The sequence below is a fragment of the Orcinus orca genome, chromosome 13 (genome assembly GCF_937001465.1).
Source record: "Orcinus orca chromosome 13, mOrcOrc1.1, whole genome shotgun sequence".
NCBI lineage: Eukaryota > Metazoa > Chordata > Mammalia > Artiodactyla > Delphinidae > Orcinus > Orcinus orca.
The window spans coordinates 55,293,073-55,314,574 of record NC_064571.1 but is presented as its reverse complement, the minus strand read 5'-3'; the positions used below and the strand labels follow the sequence as shown (position 1 = coordinate 55,314,574).

Genomic DNA, 21,502 nt, shown 5'->3' with positions numbered 1-21,502 from the left:
CCCCCGGCTGGAGAGAAGGACCCATATGGCCCTCTGCATATCTCCTGGTACAAGGCCCAGGGCCACCTATTATCAAATGAGTAGTCAGTGGTACATAAAGGAGTACAATAATGTAGGATAGGTAAGAGTGATGGGATCAGGCAAGTGCTGGGATGTGGAGGATTAATGAATTAGGGACCAAACTGGAGTGGATGGAGAGCCTCAAGAAGGCCGGAATGAAGCTAATTGAAGATCTGCTTCCCATAAGTCAACTGCCTGCCCCTGGAGACTCAAGTCTGTGTGGACCGTAATATGCAGATTGGCGGGAGAGCCATCCTCCTGGCAAGCTGGAGAGAGCCACTGTTTCGTGGAGCAAGGTAAGACAGAGCAGCTTAAAGGAGAAATAGATCAACGGAACAGTGGGGGCCATTTGCTTTCTACCTTGTTCCTCTTTCTCCAGGTTCTGTGGTCTCTGATTAGCTCTGTGACTTGCTGGGTGATTTAACAGATCTCCTTTTTTTTTTGCGGTACGCGGGCCGCTCACTGTTGTGGCCTCTCCCGTTGCGGAGCACAGGCTCCGGACGCGCAGGCTCAGCGGCCATGGCTCACGGGCCCAGCCGCTCCACGGCATGTGGGATCTTCCTGGACCGGGGCACGAACCCGTGTCCCCTGCCTCGGCAGGCGGACTCTCAACCACTGCGCCACCAGGGAAGCCCACAGATCTCCTTTTTTAAACTTACTGACAAGGAAGCTCCAAACTTCCACTAAACCAGCTGTAGAAAGCCAGCCAGGACCAAAGGAGGGAGCCACAAGGGGGTTTGTGAAAGCGCAGCTCTCTGGGGAAGCTACAAAGATTTGTGCGTTAGGAATTCTCTTTCCAAGTGCTTCCTGCTGCCCTCTGGCCAGCCCTGACTTACCCCAGAGGGCAGTGGGACTTTGGCCAGAGGAGGGAGATGGGGTACAACCTGGATGGGAGGCAGGAACAATGGCCTGAGCCTTGGTCGTTGTTAGGAGCCCAAACCCTGGGAGAGGGGCCAGGCCACGTCGGCGAGAGGCCCACAGTCCCGAGCCCAGGTTGCTGGAGGACTCGCTTGTTCTTATGCCCATCAGATGCTTTTACAAAGGAGACTTGGGTCCAGGGGAGAACCTTGACTTGCTGGGGTGGAGCCGATTCTCCTGTCCACACCCACCTCCTTCCGTACATGCGTGATCCTTCAACTGCTGTTTTGCGGGAGAGATGATGCCAAATGTTGCTCTTGGTGTGGGGAAACAGGCCTCCTCATACACTGCTGTAGCAGTGGAGATCGGTGACCTTTGGGGGTATATATGATAAAGCCTTCAACAAGTATGTGCTCTATCTGGGCAGCTGCATTTCTTGGAAGGTATTGACAGGAAATAACCAAATCGTGTCCAAAGGTGAAAGTACAACGATCTGCTTATTGCACTGTTGTTTATAACAGCACCAGAACCCTGGAGAAGCCCTAATCACCCACTGATGGGGTGGGTTAATAAATGAGGGTACAGTCATGCCTTGGAGCAGTCTGCAACCATTCCAGATGATGCTGTGGGCACATACCTATCACCAGGGACATATATTCACAATATATTTTTAGATGCTAAGTGGCAGGTTACAAAAGAGCATTGCATACTATGATTCCATTTTTTTTTCTTTTTTTGGTAAATAAATATCACATATATGAATGACAAAGGTCTAAAAGGATATATATCAAAATGTTGACAGTGGTCATCCAGCAAGAGGGGTCTCAGGTGGTTCTTTTCTTTTTCCTTAATTGAACTTTCTAAATTTTGTATAATGAGTATATACTTGAGCAAATTTTTTAAAGGCTAAGGTGGAGGAAACTGGGTTTGTGGCTGAGGGTGAGCCACGTATGGTTCTGTCACCAGTCAGGTAACAGCTTGCCTTCTAGCTTGCCTGTTTCTGATTGTCAAATGCAGCAAAGCAGGACAGACTCCACTTTCCAGAAAGATCTTCAGGAGACAAAATCTCCTAACACAGCACAGGCAGCTCCGGGAGAGGGTCGAGCCCAACTCAAGAAAGCCTTCAGGGTATATTCAGGGTCTCAGAGCCCCCCTACTCTTCCTCCTAGAAAGAGAAAAAGCCCACCAGGGCAGGGGTCCTGAAATTACCTGCCCCACTGCCTTCAGGGGAAGCCCTCCCAGCTTCTCATCATGCTACCCAGGTAATGGATAGGGCGCATGTGAGAACAGCAGGTGGTAAAAGAGAATAAATGGCATAACCTGAATTTATCTGATGTTCCAGTCGAGAAAATCTTCTGATGAAGATTTTCATCAGAAGCGTTAAAATAAAGTTTCTGAATTAAAAAAAAAAAACCCAAACCGCAAACCCACATTCCCCGCCGCCCCCCCCCCCCCCCCCCCCCGCCGCCCTGTGTCTGTCTCTTAACTTTTTCATTCCTCCATCAAGGAGTAAGGAAGACAGGCATCTCTAAGGCATCCCACCTTTTTACTTGTGTTAATTTAGGTAGCATGTGGGATAAAATCATTGGTGAAACAAATTAAGAGTTACCTCCCACATACATTGCACATTCAGATCTGTGTCTCCTAAGCATATTGCAGTAGATACCTCCTCCCTCTCCGAGATTCTTTCCCCACCACCCCAATTTTATTGAGATATAACCCTGTATTAGTTTTAGGTGTATGACATAATGATTTTATATATATATATATAGTGAAATGATCACCACAGTAGTTTAGTTAACATCCATCACCTCACAGTTACATATTTTGTGTGTGTGTGTGATGAGACCTTTTAAGATCTACTCTCCACAAATAAGTGAGGTCATGCGGTATTTGTCTTTTTCTGTCTGACCCTCTCTGAGATTCTGATGGATTAAGTAGCAGCTCAAGAATCAGTAGCCAAGTGTAAAACAAAATACAGCTTTAAGAGTGTCTGAGGCAATACTCGATAGCCCCCCAGTAGGGCTCTAATAACAGCAGGGCTGGAGAACTGGTTTAGGCTTCAGATCAAAGTGGCAACTGCTCTTCCTTTTCTCCCAGAACCTAAGAGTGCAGTGCTAGGAAAGGTCAGTTTGAAGCATATTTGCAGAGAAAAAAGAGCAAGACAAAATAGTTCATGTGCCAGGGCTGCTAATGCCCAAGTGATAAGCTGATGGGGTATCCCAGACCCCACGGCCACGCTGATGTGAAGCAGGAAGTAAAAGAGGAAGTGGGCAGGTGTCCGTGAGCCTTTCACGTACGGTGACTGCCAGGCTCTAAGAGCTTCCCCTCCTCCTGTGGGGAGAGAACCTGTACAGTGAGCACAAAGTTCCCCCCACACCCTCTGGGTGGGAAGAGAGCTCAGAGATGTTCCGTCCTCTCTGCAGACAGAGGCAGAGGCGCGGAGGGCAGAGGGGAGAAGTTTCCTCTCTTGCCAGCAGGGCCTCACCTGAAAGGGCTGAAGCTTGCCTTGAGATGTGACCTCATTCAGCCCCACCTTGGGTCCAGACCGTCGCTAATCTCTGCTCTTCTGAGGTTTATCTGCCTGGCCTCGGAGAGACCTTGCAGAGGTCACCTTCCTGTCTGGAGATGGCTCAGCCTTGTTCCTCCAGCTCCCTGGTTGACCCGTCTGCGCCATAGGAATGCTGAAATCACTCCCTGGAACACCCTCAAGCCACTCGAGACCTCCCTGAAGGAGACAGTAGTCCTTGGTCGCCAATTCTGTTCCTCCTCCTGAAGGGCTAATGAAAGACAGTAGGGATTTCAGACAGGAGAGGACGGCTTGGGCCAGAGGTTGGGCTGAACTTTTCTTCCCAGAAGACAGACCTAAACCCCAAAATGAAGTTTCATAAATGACTTGTCCACTCTCTCCTTCACACAATGAGGCAACATGGAAGATTAAATAAGGATCTCTAATACCATCCAGTTTCCTCATATTTCAGAATATGGCCTGAGGTATGAAATGACTAAAGATAACTGTTCCCTTTTCTGGGCACTGAGTTCTGCCCACAGGCCCTCGGAAGGAGCAGGTTTAGATGGCCGTGACTTGCCTTATCTTATCCTTTCCTCCCTCCAGCTGCAGCTGATTGGACCAGGGACGGCACTTGACTTAAGAGAAGCTCGTTCAAGCTGGTGAGCTCAGCCTATCAGGGGCTCCCTTGTATATGCAAACTAGGAGTATTTGGGAGTGGGCATTTGCGATAAACCCCGTGTAGAATGGGAGTTGGAATTAATGCCAGGGCAGATTCAAGCCACATGCAAGCCAGAAATAGAGGGGAGTTAGGGGGGTGGGGGAAGCAGAGCAAGATGGTCTGCAAAGAGAATGAAGCAGACCGGGAGAGAGAAACTGAGGATAAGAAAAAGTGGGAAGGGAGGGAAGGAGGATGGAAAGAGGGAAAGACAGGTGCAGACAGATGGAGAGACACAGAGGGCTGGGAGGGTACGGGAGGGAAACTTTGTGGCCCCCCACGGCTTCCTCATCACCAGCTTCAGTTTCAAGAGGCCTGAATTTCCTTTATTTCTATAAGATGCTTCCATATCCTTTTAGTGATCAGCCCTCTCCTTAAGTTTCTCTTTCTCGCAGCCACTGAGCACTGATCCCAACCCTGACCTCGCCATTGTAGCAGGAGGGGGCTCTTGGAGAGGGCTGGAACCTGCCACTGGACATGTCTTGTGAGTGGAACAGGCACTTGAGGACAGAGCCAGTTGCAGGGCCTAAATGAAATCATGGGCAGGTTACACATGGAAGTCTGGGCAGATGAGCAATTGGCATCTGAAAAGAGAATTGGCAGACCACGGCGTGTTTGGGCTGAGAGACAAGAAACGGCAGGAAGGGAGAAGGGAACTGGCCAAGTCAAAGCAGGTTCTAGTTCTGAAACACTGGAAGGAGACTCACTGGAGTGGATCCCATAACCTGAACTGGGAGCCAAGATGGGCTAAGACCTTGGGCCTTATCCTCTAAAGACGGAAAAGATCTCTCAAAAAATGATAAGGAACATCTTTGTAAGTGTTTCCAAAAGCCCCACACAGTTTGTCTTTATGTAAAGGAGTTGCTATCACCAAACCACTTCCTGAAAGCTTTGGAAAACTCCAACTCCAAAGTGCCTGGGGCCTCTGTCTCCCTCCACGAATCACTTATCCTATTCATGGTCAATTCTCATTATTCATAGGTGTTATGTTCTATAAAGTCACCATAAGCACTGAAATCACAAATACCGAGCCATTGCTACTCGGGGATATACGGGGTTAGGGTCCTGCGAGCCTCTGCTCACGTTTTCATCAGTTGGTGAGTACCAGATAACCTTGGTTTATGTGGTTCTATTCAAAGATACCCTATTCATTTATCTATTTGTTACTGAAGTATAGTTATACTTGATTTACAATGTTATGTTATGATGAGTCATTAACATTGAACTCATGGCCAATAGCACAATAACTCACGCCCGAACAAAGCTTAACTAACACATGTATTTTCTCTGTAAGGCTCATCACGGCCTTCTTGCCCTTAGGAACGCTAGAGAGCCCAACTCAACATCCATGACACCTGCGAACTTCCCACTCTTCTGAGCCTTGCTACACACTATTTCTGCTCCTCTGAGTGTCATTTCCAACCCTCCCTTCCCAACACCCTTTCTACAACTTGTGGAACCCCCAAATTCCCTGACACCAGGTGAACACACCCATTTTTCAAGCTCAGATCCAGCACCACCTACTTGGGGAAGCTTTTGCTGAGAACCCAGATAGACTTAGGTTCTCCCTCACAAGTCCTTGCTCTATTATCACTGAACCCTTATCACACTGGTGGTGTCATTGTTTATGGGTACACCTCCTCAAAATGACAAGAGCTCTTTGGGGGAAGAGAGTAGTATTCATTATTAATTGTTTTAAAAATTTTTTTAAATTTTATTTATTTTTGGCTGCTTTGGGTCTTTGTTGCTGCACGGGCTTTCTGTAGTTGCGGCGAGCGGGCGCTACTCTTCATTGCGGTGTGCAGGCTTCCCATTGTGGTGGCTTCTCTTGTTGCGGAGCACAGGCTCTAGGTACATGGGCTTCAGTAGTTGTGGCTCACAGGCTCTATAGCTCAGGCTCAGTAGTTGTGACGCATCGGGCTTAGTTGCTCCGTGGCATGTGGGATCTTCCCAGACCAGGGCTCGAACCCATGTCCCCTGCATTGGCAGGCGGATCCTTAACCACTGCGCCAGCAGGGAAGTCCCCTCCTTATTACTTTTTATTTTATTTTATTTTTTTTAATTTTTTTTTTTTTTTGCGGTACGCGGGCCTCTCACTGTTGTGGTCTCTCCTGTTGCAGAGCACAGGCTCCAGACGCGCAGGCTCAGCAACCGGCCATGGCTCACAGGCCCAGCCGCTCCGCGGCATGTGGGATCTTCCCGGACCGGGGCACGAACCCGCGTCGCCTGCATCGGCTGGCGGACTCTCAACCACTGCGCCACCAGGGAGGTCCCTTATTATTTTTTATAGCCATAGAGCCTAGTACAGTATCTGGCTCCTAATAGCTACTCGGTAAATATCTGATGAGAGAATCAGAGAATCAGGTAGGAAGCCCAGTTACAAAAGTCTACCCTGGGCTAGTAGCAACTGGAGACTTTCTCTGACTCTCTGCAAATTTACCTACTAATGATCAGACTTGGTCCTATCCGAGGCTGAGCTTACAGGAAGGGATCTAGCCCAGAAGAGGCAAGTGAAGCCCGGGCAGGGCCTGGAAGTGTTCATCATTGTAGCCAGGTGAGCACAGGTAACCACTAACTTTCAGCGGAGGAGCGTCCATGGCCACTCACAGCGTGGACAGCCAAGTTCCAGGCCTCAGATGGTCAGCTGAGCTGGTGAGGTGTCAGGGAGCTGTTCCAGCTGGAAGCAGAAGGAGATGCATGTGTACAACTGCACTTACTTACAAAGAAGTGCTGAGGAATAATCTGCTTCATTAACATGACACTGAAACTTCTAATTGTAACACTGGGTCAATAGCTTAGACAACAAGCCATGCATAAAGATCATTGCTTTCCTAACTTTCTGTCTCCATCTTTTTATTAGTTTACCCCCTGGCCACTATATTTTAAAAGATACAGTCCATCAAAGAAATGGCATTTTATGTATGTATGTATTTATTTAAAAAATGTCATTGGAGTATAGTTGATTTACAATGTTGTGTTAATTTCTGCTGTACAGCAAAGCGATTCAGTTATACATATCTATTCTTTTTCATATTCTTTTCCATTGTGGTTTATCACAGGATGTTGAGTATGGTTCCCTGTGCTATACATTGTTGTTTATCAATTCTATATATAATAGTTTGCATCGCTAATCCCAAGCTCCCAATCCTTCCCTCTCCCACCCCTCCTTGGCAACCACAAGTGTGTTCTCTCTGTCTGTGAGTCTGTTTCTCTTCCATAGATATGTTCATTTGTGTCATATTTTAGATTCCAAGTATAAGTTATATCATGTGGTGTATGTCTTTCTCTGTCTGACTTACTTTGCTTAGTATGATAACCTCTAGGCCCATCCATGTTGCTGCAAATGGCATTATTTCGTTCTTTTTATGGCTGAATAATATTCCATTGTGTGTGTGTGTATACACACACACACACACACACACACACATATATATATATCATATCTTCTTTATCCATTCATCTGTTCACGGACATTTAGGTTGTTTCCATGTCTTGGCTACTGTAAATAGTGCTGCTATGAATATTGGGGTGCATGTATCTTTTTGAATTATAGTTTTATCTGGGTATATGCCCAGGAGTGGGATTGCAGGATCATATTGCAACTCTATTTTTAGTTTCTTGAGGAACCTCCATACTGTTTTCCATAGTGGCTGCACCAATTTGCATTCCCACCAACAGTGTAGGAGGGTTCCTTTTTCTCCATACCCCCTCCAACATTTGTTAACAAATGACATTTTAAGTAACTCCTTTCCCGTTGTTATTAAACAGTTAGAACTGCCAATCAAGCTCTGACCACCAAGAAATGCCACGTGAACTCACTCTGTTCCAGCCAAAAGTAGACGCTTGATATTTACTCTGCTTCTGATAGTTAAATCTATGACTTCTACATGGATTTTACAATATTGAGATAACTTCAGCGTACCCTTTATTAAGAGTTTCATTAGCCTCTCTTTGGAAACCTCAGATTGAGAGTAGCTGACATCAACGTCTGAATTCACCAGTGGCTTAACAGTGACTCCTAACGTGAGCCAAAGTGTCAGAAGTTAAATCCGGGAGTGCCAAGGCCCCTGTGTATTGGGATCATTGGCTTATGGGTCAGCCTCTCCTACTCTTCTCCCATGGTGAGCATGTTGATGACAAGGGCCTTACTCTGCTCATCTTGGCATGCCTGGTGTCTAGAACATTGCTGGGGACACAGTAGGAGCAGAGCAAGTGTTTGTTGAGTGAAAAAATGACTAAGCGAATGAATGACTTATGGGCCCCATTCAAGGCCCTTGATCACTTAACTCAACTCCCAGAACACTTCTTACCTTGGCTGGGTAGTTCACACTTAGCCACACTTTCACATCACATTTTCCCTTTTATCCTGTGGCCATTTGTCTCCTGGAGTGTACTAACTCTGAGGGGCTAGTCTTGGCTTTCCCCTGTAAGCTGACTAGTTCCTTGTAGGCAGCCTGTACCCTCTACAGCATTCAATAAATATATATTGAGCTCGTTAGTCAGTTGGTGTAAATTATGAGGTACCTAAAGGGAACACTCATCCAGGTGCTGTGGGCCATTCAGGCAGAAGCCATGGCTCCTTCTTATAGGAGCTTGCACAATAAAAAGAGTGAGAAATTGACTAAGAGAATGACGGATGCCTATTGCAGACAGGAACCCACTTTTTTTTTTTTTTTTGGCTGCGTTGGGTCTTTGTTGCTGTGCACGGGCTTTCTCTAGTTACGGCGAGCCGGGGCTACTCTTCGTTGTTGTGCGCGGGCTTCTCATTGCGGTGGCTTCTCTTGGTGCGGAGTACAAGCTCTAGGCACTCAGGCTTCAGTAGTTGTGGCACGTGGGCTCAGTAGTTGTGGCGCACGGGCTTAGTTGCTCCGCGGCATGTGGGATTCCTCCGGACCAGGGCTCGAACCCGTGTCCCCTGCGTTGGCAGCGGATTCTTAACCATGGCACCACCAGGGAAGTCCCAGGAACCCACCTTTTTAGCTACCCCAAGGCTCAGGAAAGATAGGTGTGTTGGGGTCCAGGGAAAAGCCAGCAGCCAGAGGTGAAAAATCACTGAAAAATGCCTGGGAGATGGGTTCACCCAGGCTGCTTGGTATACCCGGGAAAAAGGAAACCTTACTCCAGAATGCATCGCCGGGATGGATCTGCTTTTAGTGCATGCCCCCCAGAGAGTCTCTTCCTCACGTGCCTGGAATGTTTGGCCTTGTTATAATAAGAGATTTCCCATCAAGGAAACATTTCAGTCCCTGCTTGATGAGGTTGGTGGTCTCTAATTTTGCTCTCTTAAAACACCACCCTCTCACACCTGCATCTACCCCTCCTTCCCCCAGTCACCAAAGGAAAACCCACCAAGTCACTTGGGTACCAGCTTGTGGCAGCCTTTTAACCCTCCCCTTCCACGTCCTTGCCTTCCTCCTGCCCTGGAAGGGCAGCTGCCACCCTAGTAGAAATACGGAAGTCAATTTGTGTGGCGGGTACAGCGTTTTAGCATACTGAGTGGTCCAAATATTTAAATATCTATGATGTAGGAAGCGTGGAGAACATTAAAAACCACTTTCTCCCTGCTGATTGCAAGAGAGGAAATACACACAGTCCCTGTTCTCCTGCACGGTTGCAAAACTGCTGGCCTAATCATATTGCCTATGTAAAGCCCCTCTCCCGCCTCCTCTAGTCCGGTTTTAAGTTGCATTTACTGTAAACAAAGATGTATTTTGGGGGGGGCGGTTGGATTGAGTTTATTGTTTATGTAAATCTCTTAGAATGTGACATAGCAAGATAGCTTCCTATGTTGCGTTGATCCACATTTTAGGCCAACAGCCAAAGTATTTTATCTTTTCCTTCATTATAGTGATCTTCCAATTAGCCGTGGTCTGTAATACCCTGATTTTGGTGGCAGTGGTTTGGACAGGATTGTTTGATAGTTCTGCTCGAGAGGCAAAATAAGGGGCCTTATTATAGAAGTGCAGAGGTTGTGTGGGAGCTGAGTTCTGTTGCAAAGTTTGCCGATAAGGGGAAAACCGGCCCTTAAGCGTCCATTCTGTTCTGTATATTAACACTTCTAATCTGCACTGCTGATAAAACTGCAAGCCATTTGCCTTTGGAGGAATTAGTTCTGCCTCACTTGTGTAACCAGGCGATGGTGATTAACCTTTAAACTGTCCAATATTCCCAGCAGCCTCCTGCTCCAGATTAGAAACTATTTAGTTATGACCAAGTAAATTAACAACACTCCCTCCTCTGAAGAATGAGATTTGGAAGGTGGGTGCATTTTAAGGTGGAATTGTGTTTTGAATTGGTGAGCCATCCTTCTAAGGTGCTTATTTCCTCCTTGTTGAAGTCGAGGCTGCCACATTGGGGGCAAAGGCTCAGCTCGGGGGTGGGGAGGCGGGAGAAAGGGGAGGCGGGAGAAAGGGGAGGGGGACCAGTTGTCCCGGTTGGGTTTGCAGATCTGAGATTTCATGGGCACAAAGGAAACCTGTCTGAGGTTTAGATTTCCTTCCCTGTTATCATCCAGGTTAAGAAAAGGACTTTAGCTCTCCTGCTAGACCCACGCCACGCTCACGGTGGGATTGAGTGGTTGTTCCTAATGGAAAGACTAAGGAATAAAGAAAGTAGCTCCCTTACCACCCTGCTCCCAGTTTCTGCCCGGAGTTGGATGTCAGAAGAAGATGGCAACTAACTTTCATGTTTCAGACCCGGGGATCTGCCCACCGCGATTGCGTCTGCCCAGCTGAACTGCAGTCATGCTAACAATCCCGCTTCAGCTCTCGCCTGTCTGCCCATTTCAAACGTGTCATTCATTTATCACTGGAAACATACCCTCAGTGGTGAGGGCCAGGCAATCATGTAATCGTGTCATGCCTGAAATCCCCAAATTGTTGGTCCTCCCTGGATAACAAATAAAACGGAACAACAACCCTCACTGCCACCACCGTGCCACCACCCAATCCTGGTAGCAGCCTTTTCTGTTTTACTAGTTTCATATTAGCTTCCTCCTTAAAAACTGCTAATCTAGATACTGCATTAGCAGGTTGTCAGTCAAGCTGCCATCCACGGTGAAGCCTTCTTCATATACCAATTTAAATCATTCATGGTCTTTTCTTTGGCATTATTCAAAAGATCATAATAATTTTCTTGTGCCCACAGCACAAAAAAATCAATTATTTCCCCACAAAGACTTGAAAGTACTTAGCGAGTGCGGCAAGAAAAGCTGAGGGTGATATCAAATTGAAATTGCACTCATTACATACAACACAATTAGTTGCCACTAGCCTGGCCGGGCTTTAATTCTGAATGGCATATCTTTATTATTACAGAAACAAGCATGCAAATGGCATTGTTCAGGATTTGCCGAAATCAATAGGATATAGTGCTGTGTGTTTGGTGGCCACTGTCACTCACGCTGCTGTGGATGTGAGATAATGTGTGTGTTTGAATTAATGAAGGGAGCAGGCAACATCATAAGTGACACCCAAATAAAAGAAATGGGTACATGATATTTGTAATTATTCTACTTGTGTTTTTGTTGTAAATACTTGTGCTTTTTGTTTTTTAATCAAAGGATTAATTGCATTTTAATAAGGCATTATGATTTGCAGAGCTTTAGTTAATTAAAACTTGTAGTATATAATTATGAAGTGATGCTGAGATTTTCTAAAGATCACCCATATGTTCAGAATATGTATAATTTTTCTGTTAAGCAGTTGCAATCTCTCCCCCCGCCTTTCTCCCTGGTCCCTCCCCTGCCAACAGAAGACGTGGATGACTTACATGAAACGTTGGTGAATCGACAATTCCAGGTGGATTTCTCTAAGTGGCAACTAGAACCCAGTTTAGGTTATTGCACAAATTAAAATGACTGTGAAGCAACACTCATGTGATAAACTGTGGCAGAAAACTTTCTTGTCGACACTTGCTTTCCAGTTAATCTTCCCAAGGTGCAGCACTGTAGAGGTCTGGAGAGCTGATGTGAGTTTTAAGTGCAAACATTGTGATTCTAGATCTGGGTGAGGTGGTACCACTTGAGAGTTAGACCCCGGCTGGTTCCCCAGGGCCCAGGACCCAGTCCCAGGGGAGCCACTGAGCCCCGCCCTTGTCCTCCAAGACACACAAGAACTTACTGGGGAGGGGTGGGGTGGGCAGAGGGGATGCTGCATGACGTAGGAGCTTGGAATTCCCGAGTGTTATCATATTAGTAATTCACAGTGGAATCCAGCCCAGAGATGTGTAATCGCGTTTCCTGTAGGTGTGTATTGTGTGAAGGCTGATGGATTAATTGCTAGATAGATGGAACAGAGCTAAGGTAAAACATTATTAAAAAGTTTTAAAATCTTAATGTAACATTTTGAAGTTTGCTTTGGGGAATTTTTTCATTTCAGCCTCCTAGTTTTCCATTCTCTCTTGGATCAGGAATCTGTTGTCTTCACAGAAGGAGGGATCTATTTGCTGAGAGCTTAGGATGTGCTTTGTTGAGACCATGTGGACCTGTGATGGTGGACAGATGCAGGAGCTGGCGGCTGGGCCCCGTGCAGCCAGTGGTACGATGGGATGAGCTGACTTCAGAAGGCTGGACTCCATTTTCCCTTTGGGACCAGTGTTGGCTGGGCACCCAAGGGCTAATTTTTCTCTCCCTCTAAAGACCCAGAGGCTGCAACAAGGAGTATCAAGACTCCCCAGTCCCCCCAAAGTAACGTGAAGAAGGATGATGTTGAAGGTAAGAGGATTCTGCAGTGTTTGTGCTCCAAACCTGGTTTTCCAGGAGACCCTCAGTAGTGCCCTGAGTAGGGTGGCCCAAAGCTGATTTAAAATCTAATATTATTGGCTTGGTCATGGCTTCCTATTTTAACTCTGAAAACCTAGAGTTTGAAAAGGTGGCTCATTCAAAGCTTGCTAACATATTTGCTCAGCAGCACAATGACGTGTGATGGAAAATAAACTCTTGTGGCTTGTTCATCCTATCAGCCGTGGCCTGTAGCAGGGAAAGAATGAGGGAAGGTCAGTCAATTATGTGTGGTAATCACCGTAAGCATATTATCTGAGACACAGATGTCTTCTATGACCCCACACGACATGGCTATTAACCTCGGAGCCATATAAAAATGTAGTGGGCTTGGGGGGAGGAGTGGAGGTAAGCCAGACTTTCTGTCTAGCCTTGTCCACAGGCTCAGGAGAAAAAAAAGAAAGTTGTGGACATGAAGACTGTTTGCAGGAACCCAGCCAACAATCTGACCCCTGCTTACCGAGGCCAGATCCTCATGCCCCTCCTTCCCCAGACCTTGCTGGAGGCCTAGTCAGGTGAGGAAGGACTTGCCTCATCTGAAAACAAGGCCAACGAATTGACTCAGGAGATACCGAGGACACACAATGGCCCTGGGATGCTACTTTCTGTTCACCAGAGGAAAGGAGAGAGGGAAAAGCAATTTGGGTGTTGGTATGGGTGTTTAAATAAGTTGACCTCCAGTCTTGGACGGTGGTGGGCAGGGAAGACAGTGGGGTCACCCAGGCATGTTGGGGGACCCAACTGGGTTACCCAGGGGACCCGGACTGATGGAAGTCAAGGTTGTTATACCTACCAGGCTTTTACCCCCAAGTACAGACGGGATTCTGGCATCTCCCTGGAGAAGTTCGGCCAGAGCCTCCTTGTATGGGGCTGGGCACAAGGGTGATGTTCCAAGAAAGCAGTCGATGGGCTGTTAACTGGTCCGGGGTGGACACACACACTTAGGGAAGCACCTGCCCTGTGAAACACCCTGGACTGGACGTTGAGGATTCCTGCCCTCCAGGAGCTTATGGTCCAGGGTGGGGGGTGAGGATGGGGGGAACCTTGAACTGGAATAAGTGCTGCCCTCATTTCCAAACATGTTAGGGCTGCTGGAGTAGGTCTACAGAAAGGGTTCCATGTGGAAATGAAGAAGGGACTGTTCGAGGGGCTTGGAAACTTTTCCCAGAGGAAGTGCCAATAACAACTGTCTTTGGAGGAACTTACCAGGAGCCGGGAGCTGTCCTGGGCACTGTCCCTGCCTGTGGTCTAATTCTCACAACCCTGTAAGCAGCACCGGACCTATCGTGAACTTGAGAATCAGAAGGGTAAGGCTACTACTTCCGAAGGTCTCACAACTGGTTACAGCTGAGACGGAATTCGGAGCCAGTTGACTGCAAACTCCACTAAAAAAGAGGATGTATTTGCCTGGCAGGCGAGAGGGACAGCATTTCCAATGAATGGAGAAGTGTAAACAAGGGTGCGAGGTGCATCCAGGCAGTGCAGGGACAGCGGGGCTGGGAGCAGGTGGAAGGTGCGTGACCAGGGAGCCAGGCAGACCCCGTCCCAGGACCTGGTGGCCCACGCCACAGGGTTTGACTTCATCCCGTCAACAACAGAAGGACAGTATGATCAGATGTGTGTTTCTGAAAGGTTTCTCTTAGACTTGCAGGGCGAATGGACTGGAGAGGCTGAAGATTAGAGACCTGAAGCCAGTTAGGGAATTATTACAGCAAGTCCAGGTACAGGATGGTGACACAAGATGACGATGGAGAGGAAGGGGTGACTATCCCGGGTGTTAGAGGGAGACCAGGAGGACCTGGCAGCTGAAGGCAAGTGGTGGTGGGGGAAAGGGAAGAGCCCAGGATTACCTCAGTCCCTCACAACAACTTCTTACATGTCTACAGTCCGACACTGCTTTCACCTGCTTTTAGACATTAGGGTTTGAAAAGATTAAGTCACTTGCCCAAAGCCAACAGTCCCTATTTTATCCTAGCCATGTTTGGGACCCAGTTTCTGGCTCTGTAGCCAAGGCTGTCACTGTTGTCCACTGCGTGTGTGTGCGCAGTGGTGGGTGGGGACTGGGTAGTGATTCGCTCCTTTGGGATGCTTCAATCCATGCTCACCTCTTCCATGTATCTCCTCCCTTCTTTCCTTGCCCTAAACTTTCTCCAGTGAAAAAGAAGTTTAGTGACTATTATGAAAATTGCACTGATAACCGCAGCAACTTTTATATTTTAAAGCCATTATGAGAAGGTGATTGCACCAAATGAGCTACAGAAGAGATAGTGTTGCAAGGATTAGAAAAACAAAACACCAAAACCTTAGAACAGCTTAATCTAACAGGTGCTCGGGCTGCATGTTTTAGTGGGTGCCACACAATTGTGGTGAACATGACTAATAAATGACCTTATTAAGTATTATTTTACAAAGTCGCAGCAGACATGGTTGGGTGTCTTTTCAGCATCCTGTCTGACCCCCACCTTCCTAACAGAGCCTATCTTGTTCCGGTTCGACCTACATCATGTGGTCTTCAACTTCAGGGGATGCTGGCTCTGGTCCCAGCTCCAAAGGGCAAGTTGTTATTGGTCCAAGATGGGCCTGCTGGTCCCCCTAGACATGGGCGGGTGATGTAATTCTGGAGAGTGAAATGTGGATGGATGTGCTGAGAGTCTTCTGGGAAATGTGTCCTCTCTCCTAAGGAAACCCATTCCTCCCCAGGAAGAAATGGTCTCTCTTCCCTCTATATTTTGTCATGTCTGGATGTGGTGTGTCCAGTTGCAGCAACCATCATGTGACCATGAGGAGAGCCAGATACTCACCGAGAAATGGCCAGGGAGAAAGATGGAAATGGCTCTGGGTCCTCCATGATGTCACTGAGCCACTGATCACACGCTACGGAGTTGCCTTATCTCTGGCCTTTGTGTGCTGTGTGATCATTTTAAACTTCCTTATAGTAAAGTCAATATTTTCTTTTTAAAAAAATTTGTGGTAAAATATACGTAACGTGAAATTTACCATTTTAGCCATTTCTAAGTGTACAGTTCAGCGGCATTAAGTACATTCACATTGTTGTACAGCCATTACCACCATCATCTCCAGAACTTTCATCTTCCCAAATGGAAACTCTGGACCCATTACACACGAACTCCCCATCCCCCCTCCCTCCAGCCCCAGGCGACCACCACGCTACATTCTGGTTCAATGAACTTGACTACTCTAGGAACCTCATGTAAGTGGAATCTACAGTACGTATCTGTCTTTTGTGCCTGGCTTATTTCACTTAGCATAATGTCCTCAAGGTTCATCCTTGGTGTACGTGTAAGTCATTTGGAAATAAAGTTTCTGATACTTGCAGCCGAAGGCATCTCAAGTTATAAACCCGTTAAAATAAGGTTCAAATTTTGTCTTGGCCTCATTGATTCTCAAGTGTAATGGTTAGGAGTATGGACTCTAGAGGCCAAATCTCTGATTTTTTTTTTTTTTTTTTTGCGGTACGCGGGCCTCTCACTGTTGTGGCCTCTCCCGTTGCGGAGCACAGGCTCCGGACGCGCAGGCTCAGCGGCCACGGCTCACGGGCCCAGCCGCTCCGCGGCGTGTGGGATCTTCCCGGACCGGGGCACGAACCCGTGTCCCCTGCATCGACAGGCGGACTCTCAACCACTGCGCCACCAGGGAAGCCCCCAAATCTCTGATTTTAAATCCTCACTCTACCACTAATTGTGTGACCTTAGAAAACATGCTTACCTCTCTGTACTTCAATCCTCCCAGCTATAATATTACCTCCTGCATAGGACTGCTGGAGGATTAAATGAGTTATTCCATATAAAGCTCCTAAAAGGGTGTCTGGCACACATAATTCTTATCATCATCACTATTATTAGCTATGAGCGGGCAGCAGTTTTGCCAGCTTTCCCTGCATGCCGTGCATGGGTTTATCCTGCTCTTAGCCAGCCATTAGTAGACAGATTATGGGGAATGTTTCTCCTCCTCTGCCTGGAATGAAGGGTCAGGGTCCTCTCCAGTCCTTCTTGGTCTTTCTCTTGCTTAGGTCTTCCTGCTCCCATCTGAGCAGCATGACCCACTTCCTCCTGACCCAAGGTCAATTCTAGAAAGACCAACTCCAAGGTCCCAGAACCTAAAGGCCCAGAGGCAGATGGTGCTATGGGCAGAAGACCCAGGGTGGGCAGTCGGGCAGCCAGATCACTCCTCCGAGAGTCCTGGGCTCAAGGAGGGAGGTACCTGAGGGATGGTGTATGACTCTGGGTAGCATGGATCAGAAAGGGTAAAGTAAGCCTGGTCCCTTGATTCACTGTGCGGGAATCTGAGGACGTGATGGGCAGCAAGGATATGGTGGGCAAACTGAGGGAGGGACCAGCAGGCACAGAAAGCTCCAGAGACCAGGATGCTTCTCCCCCAGCAGTTCTGGGGAAGGAGTGTAGCAGCCCCTGCTCTAAACCCCAGTGTTGTCACTACAGAGGAGCTTTGGATGTGACAAAGGAAGGAGCAGAGAGGAAGAAGATGGCTTGAAAGCATAGAGTGTGGGAGTCAAAGAATCAACTCTGGAGATAGGGGAGAGAGAGAGAGAGAGAGAGAGAGAGAGAGTGTGTGTGTGTGTGTGTGTGTGTGTGTGTGTGTGTGTGTGTGTGTGTGTAATGTGCCTTAATTTCCCCATCTGCATCAAGGGGAGGTAGGAAAATGCCTGTCTTTCTGACATTATGAAGATCTTGTCCAGAACAAATGAAATATATAGTTGATAACACGGTATTATATATCGACTATAGTTGATTACACTATTATATAATTAAAAATAAAAATAACAAATGAAATAATGCCTATGCTTTGAAAAGAATAAAGCCTTCAGGGTAAATTGTTATTAGTGTGCCTTTGCAAGATGTCATTTGACCTGACCTCATGGTGACAGAAGGAAATTTGCACTCATGGCATGATGAGAACACAACCTTGGCTGTGCCCCATTTTGCTGCCAATGAAAGGAGGCCAAAAAGACATTTGAGGAGACCCGAATGTCGGTTCCCAACTACCTCCTTTACAGAAAGGCTCATGTCTGCAGGGTAGGCCCTGGAGTGCTAGGTGGGACTGAAACTCTCAGGAAACCCTTCTGGACAGAAGGGAACAGACTCAGATTTTTATTAGCGGGCGGAGAGCTGAGGAGGTCTAGAGCCCCTAGAAGCAAGGAGGCTGCCTGATAAACTGTATATCTGGCAGAGGGACAGGAAGGAGATAAAAGATTTAAAAAATGTAATAGAAGATTTGCTTACACTTCTTGGACTGGTAATTAAATTTATTTATAGTTATGGAAAATTTGGGGAAAGGAGGAAAAGCAATTTAAATGCAGAGTTTTCACAGGGCGGCTGCAAATGGCTTGCTTTAACGCGCCTCTGAAGGTTAACAGAATGGCAGGGAGGTCAGACTGAAGTGCATATGATAAGTGACAAGTGTTAACATGGCAAATCATGTATTTAAAATTACTCTGAGCTTTATCAAATGTTTCCTCTCAAAAATAAACTATCCTGGAAGGAAAGGTTAACTGAGAAAAGAGTATTACTCTAATGTTTCCGTGATGACCGGGGGGGAAGGGAAAAGGGTTCTGTAATGTACGAGAAGCGGTGATAAATATAAATAGGTTGTTATGGTATTAAGAGTAAAGAAACAAGAATGTTCCAAACTTACACTGCACTGGGGGGAAAAGCAAGAAACTGTTCCCTTTGCTCTTCGTCTTCCTTGTCTCTATAAGCCGAGCAGCTTCCCAGCCCAGTGGAAAGGAGACACCGACAGATGGGCTGTAGATGACAGAGTAACAGCCTGTGCTGCCAGAGCTGTAACTAGCCACAGTCAGCCTTGACCATTAAGAGGTATCCGTAGAATTCTCTGAAATCCTCCATCCACCACTTCCTCACCTGCTCTCCATTTCTCACAAGTCTTCTCTCTGACCCTGCCTGGTTGAATAAATCATTGTTCTTACATGCAGCACTTTGGAACAATCTCCAAGGTGTATCTGCAAGTGGAAAAAGTGAAGTGCATTATATTCAACAACATGGAGAGGTCTTAAAAATGTAATATTGGGGAAAAAAAAGAGCAAGACACAAAAGAATGTATACAGTATGATTCCATTAACATAAAGTTTAAAAACAGGCAAAGCTGAACTTTACTGTTTAGAGATGCATTCAGAGGAGGCAAAACTATAGAGGAAAACAAGGAAATGAATACCACAAAGTCAAGATAATGTTTCCCTCTGCACGGAGGTGGGGAGTGGATGGGTAAGGAGAGGCAGACGCGAGGCTCTGGAGTGCTGGCAGCGTTCTGTTTCTTGATCTGAGTGGTGGCTACACACTTTATAGTTATTAACTCTATTTATGTTTTTTTCATTTTCTATGTGCATATTATTTTCCCCCAACAATTTTTTTTTTCACAAAATCTAGGTACAGAACTGTGTGTATAGTATACACACAGTATCTTATTTTCAGAAATAAGATACATACATGTACAAGGCAAATACTAATCAAAATAACTATTCATATCAGACAAAATAGAATTTAAGGCAAAAGGCAAAAATGCAGATAAAGTGAGACACTACATGATCAATAGAACAATTAACAAATAAGGCATGATTATCATGAAATTGTATGTGCCTAATAAGGTAGTCTCAAAATATTTAAAGTAAAAACTAACATAATTATAAGGAAAAAAATTAAATAAAAAATTACAGTGGGAGATTTTAGTACACTTCAATCAGATTAATAGATTAAGCAGAAAATATAATATATAAATAATAATATTGGGTAGCAAAAAGGGGACATAACTACAGAAGCAGTAGAAATTTTAAAATCATAAAATAATCTATAGACAACTTTATGCCATTACATTTGGAAACTTAGATAAATGGAAAATTATCAAAATGAAAAGCAGAGGCATACATCATCAAAAAGTCTACAAATAATAAATGCTGGAGAGGGTGTGGAGAAAAAGGAGCCCTCCTACACTGTTGCTGGGAATGCAAATTGATGCAGCCACTATGGAGAACAGTATGGAGGTTCCTTAAAAAATTAAAAATAGAGCTACCATATGATCCTGTAATCCCATTCCTGGGCATATCTCCAGAGAAAAACATGGTCTGAAAGGATACATGCACCCCAATGTTTATTGCAGCACTATTTACAATAGCCAAGACATGGAAGCAACCTAAATGTCCATCGACAGAGGAATGGATAAAGATGTGGTACATATATACAATGGAATATTACCCATCCATTAAAAAGAATGAAATAGTGCCATTTGTAGCAACATGGATGGACCTAGAGATTGTCATACTGAGTGAAGTAAGTCAGATAAAGAGAAATATCATATGATATCCCTTATATGCAGAATCTAAAAAGAAACCATACAAATGAACTTATTTACAGAACGGAAGCAGACTCACAGAGAACGAAATTATGGTTACCAGAGCGGAAGGGTAGGGGGAAGGGATAGTTAGGGAGTTTGGGATCGACATGTACACGCTGCTATATTTAAAATGGATAACCAACAAGGACCTACCGTATAGCACAGGGAACTCTGCTCAATGTTATGTGGCAGCCTGGAAGGGAGGGGAGTTTGGGGGAGAATGGATACATGTATATGTATGGCTGAGTTGCTTTGCTGTGCACCTGAAAATATCACAACATTGTTAATCGGCTATACTCCAATATAAAATAAAAAGTTAAAAAAAACTGACTCAAGGAAATTTGCTAACTTTAAGGACCTGCAATCATTATTAAATAAATTAAATCAGAACCTAAATCCATCATCAAAACAAAGTGTTCCAGAGAATAGAAAGTAAGAAAAAACTAACTTGTTTTATACAGCTAGTTAACCTTGGTATTAAACCTGTACAAGGATAGTAGGATAATAGGAAATTGTAAGATGGATAGAAAGAAAGAAAGAAAGTCATATGGCAATGTTACCTATGAATGTAGATGTAAAATACTAAATCAAGTCAACTTCAGGAGTGTTTATAAGCATAATATGTCTTGACCAAGTAGGATTTATCCTAGGAATGTATCACTCAGTAGCAGAGGGTATATCAATGTTAAGTAACCACTTATCAGATTAAAAGAGAAAAAACTAATAATCTCAGCAGATGCAGAAGATATTCAATAAAATTTAATACTCTTTCATAACTAAAAAAAAAGAAAGAAAAAGAAAATGTTATCTAAATAGAAGGGACCTGTTTTAATCTGATAAAGAGTGTCAGCCAAAAATCTACAGTCTTACTTAAATTTTGAAGTTCAGCAGGATTTCCTTTGATGTCAAGAAAAAGACATGGATGTATTCTATTGTTCCTCGTAACAAGATTTCACTTGAGGTCCGAAAGATGTAATAACACAAGGAAAAAAAATAGTTATAAGGAAGGAAAGAGAAAAAAATTATTATTTACAGACATAATTATCTACATGGAAAACCCCAAACCCAAACTTTTAGACCTAAGAGTCTAAGTCTGGGTACAGCACAAACACACAAAAGCACTGGAACTTCTAGACACCAATAACAACCTATTAGGCAAGACTTACTATTCAGTGTAATTCCAAACAAAGTTCCAATA

The 21,502-nt window shown here is 45.4% G+C and overlaps 1 long non-coding RNA gene across 6 annotated transcripts in view; it reads left to right on the top strand.

The window, feature by feature from the left end:
* LOC117199468 (uncharacterized) overlaps window positions 1-17,516 on the top strand; it is a 65,766-nt gene extending 48,250 nt beyond the window's left edge. For 2 of the 6 annotated variants that reach the window (XR_007470879.1, XR_007470877.1), the window contains one exon: window positions 4,034-17,516. This is a non-coding gene — a long non-coding RNA (uncharacterized LOC117199468). The remainder of the gene's footprint in view (window positions 1-4,033) is intronic. The other 4 variants (XR_007470881.1, XR_007470878.1, XR_007470880.1 and 1 more) reach the window with 4 other exon arrangements.
* Window positions 17,517-21,502: the final 3,986 nt, after the last annotated feature.